The 12,292-nt window shown below is 40.2% G+C and overlaps 1 protein-coding gene across 2 annotated transcripts in view; it reads right to left on the bottom strand.

The window, feature by feature from the left end:
• The window catches only part of LOC104588833 (uncharacterized), a 115,804-nt gene that overhangs the window by 58,195 nt on the left and 45,317 nt on the right, over positions 1 to 12,292 (bottom strand). The window lies entirely within an intron of this gene.

Here is a 12,292-nt window from a genome sequence, read left to right as displayed (position 1 = left end):
CTGCGGATCCAGATCCAGGTACTACTGTTCCTTCATCTTCCATTACAGATGAGATACCTTCCACTTTTGAGCCTTCACCCCCTTCTATTGAGCCTTCACCTCCATTGGATGACCTTGATCTTCCCATTGCAGTCTATAAAGGCAAACGCCGTTGTACCTCATCTATAGCCCACTGTATTTCTCAGTTCCTGTCCTATGATCATTTGTCCCCATCCTACAAGTCCTTCTTGGCTTCCACTGTTGCTATTCTCATTCCCAAAACAATGCAAGAAGCCTTATCGGTACCTGAGTGGAAGGATACAATAAAGGTAGAAATGGATGCCCCTCTGAAGAACAACACTTGGGAGCTAGTTGATCAACCTAAAGGGAAGAAGCTAGTTGGATGTAGATGGGTGTTTACTGTAAAGCATAATGCTGACGGTTCCATTGAAAAGTATAAGGCCAGATTAGTTGCAAAAGGATTTACTCAGATGCAAAGATGACCACTACCAGAGTTTTATTATCTCTTGTAGCCAGTTATTCATGGCCTTTGTTTCAAACGGATGCTAAAAATGCCTTCCACAATGGAGACTTGCAAGAAGAAATTTACATGCAGTTGCCTCCTAGATTTTATAGTGCAGAAACAGGAAAGAAGGTTTGTCGGTTGAATAAAGCCTTATATGGACTAAAATAGTCTCCCAGAGCCTGGTTTGATAGATCCAGACAAGCTATTTAAAAGTTTGGCTATGTGCGGGCCCAGTCAGATCACACTTTGTTTATTAAGAAAGTGAATTCTTCCTTAACACTACTTGTTGTATATGTGGATGATATTGTATTGATAGGGAGTGATACTAGTGAGATTTGAGTCTATTAAGCAACTCCATCAAGAGTTTGAGGTAAAAGACCTGGGAGAGCTATGATACTCCTTGGGTATTGAGGTAGTTCGGTCCCAAGCATGGGATTTTTGTTTCTCAAAAAAAGTATGTCCTTGATTTGCTAGAAGAAACAGGTAAGCTGGGTGTTAAACCCACTGACACCTATTGAACAGAATCACAAGATCAGTGCAGAAGGTGGAGAGCCCCTTGAAGATAAAGCTCTGTTCCAACGGTTAGTTGGAAAACTTCTCTTTGTCTCACGACCAAACGTTAGTTATGCAGTCAATGTTGTCAATCAGTATATGCTCTCCTAGAACTACTCATCTACTTGCAGTTGAGAGGATAATGACATATTTGAAGAGGTGTCCAGGTAGAGATATACTATTCAAGGATAATGGTCACATGAAAATAGAAGTTTATACAAATGTTGATTGGGCTGGGTGTGTTGATGATAGGAGGTCTTACCTCTAGATATTGTGCCTTTGTAGGAGGTAATCTTGTTTCTTGGAAGAGTAAGAAACAAAATGTTGTTGCTCGCTCCAGTGCTGAAGCTGAATATAGGTCCATGGCAAATGGTGTGGCTGAAATACTATGGTTGAAATCACTATTTGAGGAGTTGGGTATTACTTATGAGAAACCCTTAATGTTGTACTGTGATAATCAGGTTGCTATTAATATAGCCCATAATCCGGTACATGACAGAACTAACCATATTTAAGTGAACCTACACTTTATGAGAGAAAGAGTTGCTTCTCAAGAAGTGCGCCTTCCAAATATCACCTCCAACATGCAGCTTGCAGATGTTCTCACCAAGGCAGTTTCAAAGACAAAGTTAGAAGCAGATCTATGCAAGTTGAGAATGACAAACATATATTCCCAACTTGAGGGGGAGTGTAGAAAACATTAATGTTGCCCCCATTGTGTTCGTTAGTTTATGATTATTTATAGTAGTTTCAATTAGCAGTTATTTCAGTTGGTAGTTTCTTATTAGTTCTTTTATTTCTTTTGCCATGTAAGCAGTAAGGGTAATTCAGCCTGTTCACCTTTATTTGAATATTAATATAAATTGTAGAGTGAGGCGACAATCATTGTCAACACTCTCTTTTCTGAATTCTCCTCTTTGAATACTTCTTTTCTTTTTCTCGTCGTCTTTCTCTCTCTTCTCAATCTCCTCTCTTATTTATTTCACATTGAACCTAGGACTAATTACAATCCTATTCGACTACTCTATATTGTATATTTACAACTTAACATATAGTGTAGCGATGTCATTACTAAACAACTTCAAATCAATCTATAAAAGACCTTTGAGTGGACCACTTAACATAGAAGATGAGTCTTGACAGTAAATCTGATTGAAGGTTATAGCAAAGAGAAGAGAAGAGAAGAGGAGAGGAGAGAAGAGAAGAGAAGAGAAGAAGGAAGAAGTGTTGAGGCAATGGAAGAGTGCTGGCGGCACCAGCTTCATTATAATATATAGGGCGAAAAAATAAGAAGGGAAATGACCCTTGTGTCCCTACTAAGTGATAGTACAATAATAGAATAAAATAAAAAAGGCTTTAATCAGCCAAACAGACCCTAACAAACATAAAATCAATTATTTTAACACTTTCAACACTCCCCCTCAAGTTGGAGCATAGATGTCAATCATGCCCAACTTGTCACACAAATCATTATGGCGCACATGATGAAGGCCTTTGGTGAAGATGTCTGCAAGTTGTTCTTCTGAGCTGACATATGGGGTTCACACTTCTCCACTTACAAGTTTCTCTCTAATAAAATGCTTGTCCACTTTAATGTGTTTCGTCCTATCATGGAGGACTGGATTAGCTGCAACGTTGATAGCAGCCTTATTGTCGCAATAGAGTGACATAGGGTTGCTAATTGTAAAACCCAGTTCTCCTAACAGATTTCTTATCCACATGATTTCAGCAACTCCATGAGACATAGCTCTGTATTCTGCTTCAGCACTAGACCTAGCCACCACACTTTGCTTCTTACTTCTCCATGTGACTAGGTTTCCCCCTACAAAGGCACAATATCCACTGGTAGACTTTCGGCCATCAATTGCCCCTGCCCAATCAGCATCAATATATACCTCCACCTTTAAATGTCCATGCTTCTAGAACAGCAAACCAGCTCCAGGAAACTTCTTGAGGTATCTGAGGATCCTCTCTGCAGCTTCAAGGTGAGTTGTCTTATGATTGTGCATGAACTCTCTAAGGACACCCACTACATAAGCAATATTAGGCCTGGTCATAGACAAATACAAGAGTCCCTACAAGTCTCTAAAACTTCTTCACATCTTTCAAGAACTCTCCCTAACTGTCTCCCAGATTATGATTAGGTTCAATTGGTGAGTCAATTGGTCTCACCCCCAGTTTGCCTGTATCTTCTAGTAGATCTAGTACATATTTCCGTTGGGAAATAAAGATGCCCTTGTGAGAGCAGGCAACTTCAATTCTAGGGAAATAACGTAAGAGGCCTAGATCTTTCACCTCAAACTGAGTGGCTAAGAACCTTTTTAGTCTCTGTATTTCAGCCTCCCAATCTCCTGTGATCACTATGTCATCCACATACACAATTAGAGATGCAATTTTCCCTTCACCTTTCTTTACAAATAGTGTGTGATCTGACTGGCATTGTTTGAACCCCATCTGTTGAACTTTTGAGTGGAACTTACTAAACCAGGCCCAAGGAGATTGTTTCAGCCAATATAAAGATTTTTTTAACTTGCACACTTTATGTTCATTGCCTTTAGCACAAAAACTGGAGGTTGGGTCATGTAAACTTCCTCTTCTAAGTCACCATTCAAGAAAGCATTTTTGATGTCCAATTGGTGAAGTTCCCAATCAAGATTTGCCGCCAGTGAAAGGAGAATTCTGATAGAGTTCATCTTGGCTACTGGGGCAAAAGTCTCTGCATAGTCCATGGAATATACTTGTGTAAAACCTTTTGCCACCAGTTTGGTCTTGTACCTTTCAACAGTTCCATCAGCCTTGTGTTTCACTGTGAACACCCACTTGCACCCCACTGGTTCCTTCCCTTCAGGAAGATCCAACAACTCCTAAGTGCCATTTTTGTGTAATGCATCAATCTCTTCCTTCATTGCATTTGTCCATTCATGTTTGGATAAAGCTTCTGCCACATTCTTAGGAACGGGGATACTGTCAACAGAGGAGAGGAATGCATGATATGAAGATGAAATATGATCATAGGACACAAAGTGAGAGATAGGATGGTTAGTGGTACAAGATCTAACACCCTTTCTCTTAGCAATAGGAACATCAAGATCATTAATGACAGGGGAATCAACATTGAGAGGAGAAAGCATATCAATAAAAGCAAGTGTACCTGGCTGATTGGAAGGATCAACCTCCGGTGAAGCCAATGATGTTGGTTGCATAGTGTCAGGTTCTACGGCTCTTGAACTCTGTTGGCTTTTGTGGTGGCGAAGAAAGACACGAAATAGAGGAGGGTCAGGTAGAGGAGGTAGTTGAGTCTGAGCCTGTTTCTCCTCAACCCTACTCTCCCCCTGAGGAGAAACTAAGAAGAAAGGTTGATTCTCAAAGAAGGACACATCTATTGAGACAGTACTTACGAGAGACGGGATCATAGCAACGGTACCCCTTTTGAGATAGAGGGTAACCAAGGAAGACACAAGGAATAGCACGAGGATCAAGTTTACCCCAAGTAGGTGACAAGTTATGAACAAAGCAACGACACCCAAAAACACGCATTGGAATAGGGAAACAACAGAGCTGTAGGAAACAAAAGCTGATGTGGGGCCTTATACTCTAGTAACCGAGAGGGCATACGGTTGATGATGTACGTAGAACACAGAACAGCATCCATCCAAAAGCACTTCAGAACATTCATATGGATTAACAAGCCACGAGCTACTTCAAAAAGATGATGATTTTTTCTTTCAGCAAAACCGTTTTGTTGAGGTGTCCTAGCACAAGAGCTTTGTTGAAGTGATCCACTCGAAGCAAAGAATTCTGTGAGATCACAATGGAAGTATTCCTTTGCATTGTCCGACTGGAAAATATGGATTTCAGTTTGAAACTGAGTGAACACCATGCGTTGAAAGTCTTTCACAATTTTAGGCACTTCCTCTCTAGATCGCCTAGGGTAAACCCAGGTGTATCTAGAGTAATCATCGATCAAGGTAATGAAGTACTTATATCCAGCCTCAGTAGGTAGAGTAATAGAGCCCCAAACATCAGAATAAACAATATGAAACGGAAATTCAGATCTTTTATTTCTCAAAGGAAAAGAGTTTCTACAATGTTTACTCAATTGACATCTCTGACACTGCAACTGACTCACTGACAAAGACTCAAACAACTTTGGAAACATAACTTTTAACGACTCAAAAGAAAGATGACCAAGACGACTATGCCATAAATAGGCTTGACTCTCACTGGACGAACTCAAAGACTCTGTACCCACAAGACCAGCTTTATTCTCCAACACGTAGAAGCCATCCACCATGCTTCCTCTACCAATCGTCTTCCCCGAGGCCAAATCCTGAAACACACATGAAGATGGATAGAAAGTAACTGAACAGTTCAAGGAGTGAGTAATACTACTAATGGAAAGCAGATTTATAGGTAATTTAGGAATATGTAGTACGTTAGAAAGGGTAAGGCCGAGTGGGAGAGATATGGTTCCTTGGCCGGCTATGGTGGAAAAAGAGCCATCAGCTAGTCTCACCTTATCTCTTCTAGAGAGAAGATTGTATGCCTGAAACAAATTTGACTTACCGGTCATGTGGTTTGAGGCTCCGAAGTCAATTACCCAAGGGGAATCAAAGGTACGAGATGACACATGGAAGTCAGTGGCAGTGTTACCTGAAGCAGATGCAAAAGAGGTAGAAGGAGTAAGACCAGTATTCATCTAACAAAGAGTCCTACCATATAACTCCAAATGGTCACGGAAGGAGTTGATGATCTCTTCCTTAGGGTCAAAACTGGGATGCTTTTCCTGAGTTACCATGGGACCAGTCTCTTGAGATGCCATATTAGTTGAGTTATACCTTTTCTGATTCTGCTGACTTGGTTTCTTGCCCTGATCAATTGTTGACTTCTTACCCAAATCCTGTGCCCATTTAGGTTTTCCATGGAGATCCCAGCAAGTATCTCTGGTGTGTCTTATGTGAGTGCACCAAAACTTACTCTTATCATTTGTTCTCTTCTGAGAGTCACCCTTCTTAGAACCACCTCCAACATTAGTATCTGAACTCCCCTGGACAGCTAGAGCAACTGGCTCCCCCTCTGTAGAATTCATCACATTTCTTCAACTTTCTTCTTACTGAACCAAGGCATAAACCTCTTGAACTGATGGCAAGTCTTTACTTCCCAAGATCTACACCCTGATGGACTCATATGAAGGACTCGGCCCCAAGAGGAAGGCAACTACCCGTTGCTGAGATACAAGTGATTTGTATGCCTTTGCATCCTCACCACACTTCCAGTTAACATTCTGATAGTGATCAAGTTCTTTCCATATCGATGTCAGATCCGAATGGTACACCGAGAGACTCCTTTCTCCCTGCTTACAAGTGGACGATTTAGCTTGCAATTGGTATATCTTGGCATAGTAACTCTGCTCTGAATAGGTGGACTTTGCTTGTTCCCATATTTCACAAGCACTTTCAGCCCACATAAAAGTTTTTCTCACCTGTGGCAGCATGGAAACCAAGAGCCAAGACATCACCATACTATTTTCTCGGTTCCATCTATCATATTCAACACTTCCGCTCTTCGGTTATTGATGTATCCTATTTTTCCCCTAGCAGTGATGTAGAGTTTTATTCCCCTACACCATTCAAGGTAATCCAAACCATCAAAGGGAATGACAGCCATGGGGAAACTCATATCCATTCCCCCACATACCCCATTTTGATTTCTAGAAATCCCTGAAGTAGTAGAATTCTCAGAAGACATGGTCAACACAAATTTTTTTTTTATCAAAAAACTTCAACTTAGAATCCCTCCTTATATCAGAACAAAAAACTCCACACACAACAAGTGATTAGTCCACCCACACTGCAGTTTTTGGACTTAATCTGAGCACAAGACCAGCAACAATTTCCAAAATAAACAAGATGACAGATCTGATTTTCAGACCTGTACGGAGCAGTCCCAGCCTACTAGTTTTCTCAACATGTCTACAAACAATAATCACAAGGGGAGATCCTTACACACAAGGCATCAAGCCAACAAGTAGAGAAAACAGGTCAAACGTGACCTACAGCAGCCTTTCACAGGTACAGGATCACACGATCCAAAACAAACAGAGGAAAAACCTCACAAGGGTGTGCCAACATTCAGTGGTTCAGGTCCATTCGTTTTCCTCTGGGTACACGGCCAAGGGAAGAGAATAAGAGAAAAGAAAAAAATGGGGTGGTACCAGTTGCAGGTCTGATTCGAACAGCCCAAATGTACTCCTCTGTTCCGCCCAGATTCAACAGCTTGGAGAAGACACTTGATTCAATGGCCATGCTTTGATACCATCTTGACAGTAAATCTGATTGAAGGTTACAGCAAAGAGAAGAGAAGAGAAGAGGAGAGAAGAGAAGAGAAGAAGTGTTGAGGCAATGGAACAGTGCTGGCGGCGCCAGCTTCATTATAATATATAGGGCGAAAAAATAAGAAGGGAAATGACCCTTGTGCCCCTACTAAGTGATAGTACAATAATAGATTAAAATAAAAAGGGCTTTAATCAGCCAAACAAACCCTAACAAACATAAAATCAATTATTTTAACACTTTCAACAATGAGGTGATTACCAACTAGGATGACATAGCCAGAAAACTTGTGGACCACTTCAAATCGATCTATAGAAGACCTTTGAGTGAGAGAGCAGTCGTGGGAGGGATGGAATGGCCAAGACTTGAGGACGGAATGGCAAGGTGGTTGGAAAGGAATTTCAATAAAAGAAGAGATTAAGAAAGTTGTCTTTCTAATGAAAAGATCCAAGTTTCCAGGTCCAGATGGCTTTACAATGGCTTTTTATCAAGATTGTTGGGAGTTGCTAAAAGAGGATTTAGTTGAAGTCTTTAAGGAATTTGCAGACAATCATGTAATAAGCCCTGGAATCAATGCCACTTTTTTGCCCTTGATCCCTAAGAAGATTGATGCCAACCACCCAAAAGATTTTAGGCCTATTAGTCTGGTGACAAGCATCTATAAAATTCTGGCTAAAGAGCTTCTTTGAGGATCAAAACAGTTCTCCCTTTTATCATCAGTGAAACTCAGAGGGGCTTCATTCAGGGGCGACAAATAATAGATCAGATTCTAATTGCGAATGTGTGTGAAGGAAATGAAACTGTGAATTTTGGGACTTGATGGGCTGGGAGTTTTTATTAGAGGTGATGAGAAACTGTGAATTTTGGGACGAGTGGTGTAGCTAGATATTTGGGTGTATTAGTACTTGTCACTACTCTATTCTAGTAAATGGTGTGGTGAAGGATTTTTTTCTAGAATTAAGGGCATCAGGCAAGGTGATCCACTCTCTCCCTTCCTTTTTACCTTAGTAGCCGATGTGATTAGTAGGACCATTACTAAGGCCGGTAGAGAAGAAGTAATTAGGGGTTGGAAAATAGGGAGACACCAAATCCCAGTCACACACCTTCAATTTGCAGATGCCCTAATGATCTTTTGTCAAGGAGGTTTTAGCGAGAATGTACCAAACCTAAAGGAGCTAATCAAAGGATTTGAAACGGATTCTAATCTAAAAATAAATTTGGTGAAGAGTTGCATAGCGGGTATAAACTTGGAGGTTGGGGAGATTAAGGTTATTGCAGAGTATCTTGAGTGTTCCATCTCTTATTGGCCTATGTCCTACTTAGGGCTTCCATTAGGGGAAAATCCTAGGGAGAATAGATTTTGGACCCTAGTGCTAGAAAAGTTTGAGAAGAGATTAGCTTCATGGAAGAAGAATAACATCTCTTTGGGAGGGAGAATCACCTAAATAAGAGTTATTTTGGCTAATTTACCCACTTACTTTCTGTTTGTTTTTAGGATATCACCTAGGAAAGCTAGGAAGCTGGAGAAGTTGATGAGAGACTTCTTGTGGAAGCTAGGACAAGAAAAAAAGGATCATTTGGTTAAATGGGAAATTGTTTGCAAAAGTAAAGAAGAAGGGGGATTGGGAATGGGAGGGTGACTGAAAAAAATCAAGCTCTGTTAGGGAAATGGTTGTGACGATGGCCATTGTCAAGTGAGAGGTTGTGGCATGTGGTGGTGAGAAGCATTCATTGGAAGGCCATTTACAACGCCCATCCTCAATTTCTTAATTTTATATTTTTGTTAGGTATGATGTTTGTCCGGGCAATGTTGTTCGCTTTTGGGAGGATATCTGGGTAGGAGACACCCCTCTAAAGGACCTTTTCCCTTTCTTATTTTTTGTTTCTTTGTATAAAAAAGAGGTGGTCTCAAAATTTGTCTCACCCTCAAGAACACCCTTGGCTCCTAATTGGGATTTTAGGTTTCGTAGGGGACTAAGGGATGATGAAAATGAATCTCTCTCTAACTTGCTAGGTTGCCTTAATCAGGTTTTCTTGGATCCCTCCAAGCTAAATAAAAGGGTGTGGGCTCCTAGACCCAAAAGAACCTTTACTTGTGCTTCTTATTTCAAGTCCATCTCTCAGTCTTCTGCTCAACAACCCTTTTTGTCAAAGGAAATTTGGTGTAGGCCAATTCCCCCAAAGATTATGGCGTTTTGTTGGGAAGTATTCTATGGGAAAGTAAACACTCTAGATAACCTACAAAAGAGAAGACCTTTCCTCTGTATTTCTCCCAACTGGTGTATCCTCTGCAAAGCTCACGGGGAGGATTGTTACCATCTACTAATATCTTGTCCATTTTCTACAGACCTTTGGGCTTGGCTACTTTCATTGTTTGGGAGTAGTTGGAGCTTACCAGTAGAAGTTTGCATGATCTTTGACCATTCTACTTTCTCTTGGCCTACAAAAAACAGGGAGATTTATGTGAAGATACACTCGCGCCACCTTGATTTGGACTCTTTGGGAAGATGCTAGAATTTTTCAAGAAAAGGAAAGGAGCAGTCAGGAACTGAAAGGCTGTTACATAGGGCAATACTTTGGCTGAAGACGTTGAAAATCTTTCATCAATTTTCTTTTAATGACCTTTGGAGAAACTAGTCAGTAGTAGTGAGGTGCTCACCCTTAAAGGACAAATTAATTACAAGTTGGTCTCCTCCATCTGAAGGCTCATTGAAGTTGAACTTTGATGGAAGTAGCATGGGTAATCCAGGATTATCCGGAATGGGGGTTGTTCTGAGAAATGAGAATGGAGAGATTGTCTTGCTTTACTCATGTCCTTTAGGAGTTGGGGACTCTATCAGGGCAGAGCTATTAGCTGTTGTACAAGGGGTGCAATTTGCAAACCAGCTGAGAGTACAACATTTGATAATTGAAGGGGAATCTAAGGTGGTGGTGGGCTGGTTGAAAAATCCTGAAGATGCTATATGGTGCTACAAGAACAAAATGAAGAAATTCAGTTAGTTGACAAGGAATATGTTTGGTGGGGAGATCAGCAAATACTTTGTCCAATGTGTTAGCCAAGCAAGGGGTAAATAGGAAGAATTGTTTTGGGCTCAGCTGTGATTCCTGTATTTATTTCCTAGTTTAATTGTAGGATTCTAGGAGGGGCTGCAGCTCATGCCTCTTCCTTGGATGTTGTATGAAATCACAACTCTAAATCAGCTTTTGAATTAATAAAATTTTACTATTACTCACCAAAAAGGATATCATTATTAAACAACTTTTCTCGAACAAGATGGCAATCTACTTTAATATATTTAGTCCTCTCATGGTAAACTAGATTAAATAATATGAATGACAGACTGATTGTCATACTGTAGACTCATGGAGAGCATATCCGGAATATCCAACTCTTGTAGGAAGGGCTTCAACCACATCATCTCACAAGTAGTATGGGTCATCATAGCACTCAATACTCAACATTAGCACTTAAACATGCCATAAACACTGTTTCATATTGGCAACCAGGCAACCATGCCAGTACTCAACTTCAGCAGTTGACCATACCCTGTTGTCGACCACCTGTCTAATGGTGAACCAGCCCAATCAGCAACAATAAATCCTGATACATTCACATTACTATGGTCTTTATATAAAAACCCATGGCCAAGCGACCCATACATGTACCCTTCCCTTGTTCATTGTTTTGGACAAGGAAAGCAATCAAGGAACCATCAAACACCATGATATATAATAGAAGTGACTTGCCAGTTGTTGGGCACACGAGGACTGGTGGTTTGATCAGATATGCTTTAATGTTGTCAAAAGCACTCTGGAAAGTTTGATCCCATTTAAATGGTCTTCCTTTTTCATGAGTCTGGAGAATGGCTAACACCACAATTGAATTAAAACATAATTGAACTTAAGGACATTTAAAACTGAAAGAAGGGGGCATTTGAAACCAATACAACCCTTTCTTTCTGCTAATAGTGGGACCATTACTTATTATCAAGTAGACCCAGAGGTTCTTTCTTCTGCAGAGCCCTTAGAGTGTCAATGGAAACAGGTTAGTACAGTTCTATCGCTGATGTGGCCTTGTTTTGATTCAGGAGCTTCTTCTTTAGTCTAGAATTCTAAATAATAATCAAATCAAAAAGAAGCAACTGCACGAGAACTAGAAGTGGTCATCATCTGGCAGCTATTAGCTCCACTAAGTAGCCTTGGAGAAGAGAAACAAGCTATCCTCACCTACCCCCAATCTATATCTATATCTATAGGCAGCAAACTTAAGAGCTGGTAAGTGTGTATTTTACCTGTTGAGCCTCAAAGCTTATGTTTTCATGTCACTGCACCAACAAAAGAAAAGTCTGATATTTCCATGGGGTTGGCTCGACTATTTAATCTTTGATAGGGCTACAACTTGGGGAGGCCCATTTCGAGATTTTGCATGTGTTGGGCTTGTGTTTTCAGGCTTCAGGTTGGGTTGGGATTGGGTTGAGGACATGGTTCGCAATTTCGATATCAATGGATATTTCGCAATATAGTGATGGAGAAATTTTGGAGATATTTCACTAATTTCGCTAAGATATTTGAACAATCTAAAAACTAGGAAAGATTTCTAGAAACAAGGAATTAATTATTAAACCTTCAGAATCATTAGAATAAATATAATTGCACAGTTAAGGCTCAAAAAAACCATAGCAAAGAACTACATAAATCAAATAGGAGAAAATTGAGAGACTTTAGTGGTGTCTCTTTTTGTCTCCATTTTATTCTTTTAGCAATCTTCGCATCATTAAATATGTCAATTACTTGCTATTTTCACTTTTTTTCTTTTTTTTTGTTACTATTATAATTTGGCCTGCCTTGAGTTCTGTTAGTCTGATAACAGCCAAGAAGAGAGAAGAAGAAAGAAGAAAGAAAG

This window comes from Nelumbo nucifera, chromosome 1 (genome assembly GCF_055504915.1).
Source record: "Nelumbo nucifera cultivar China Antique chromosome 1, China Antique-T2T, whole genome shotgun sequence".
In the NCBI taxonomy this organism is placed as follows: Eukaryota; Viridiplantae; Streptophyta; class Magnoliopsida; order Proteales; family Nelumbonaceae; genus Nelumbo; species Nelumbo nucifera.
The sequence above is the reverse complement of the archived record's forward strand: the minus strand, read 5'-3'. Positions and strand labels throughout refer to the sequence as shown.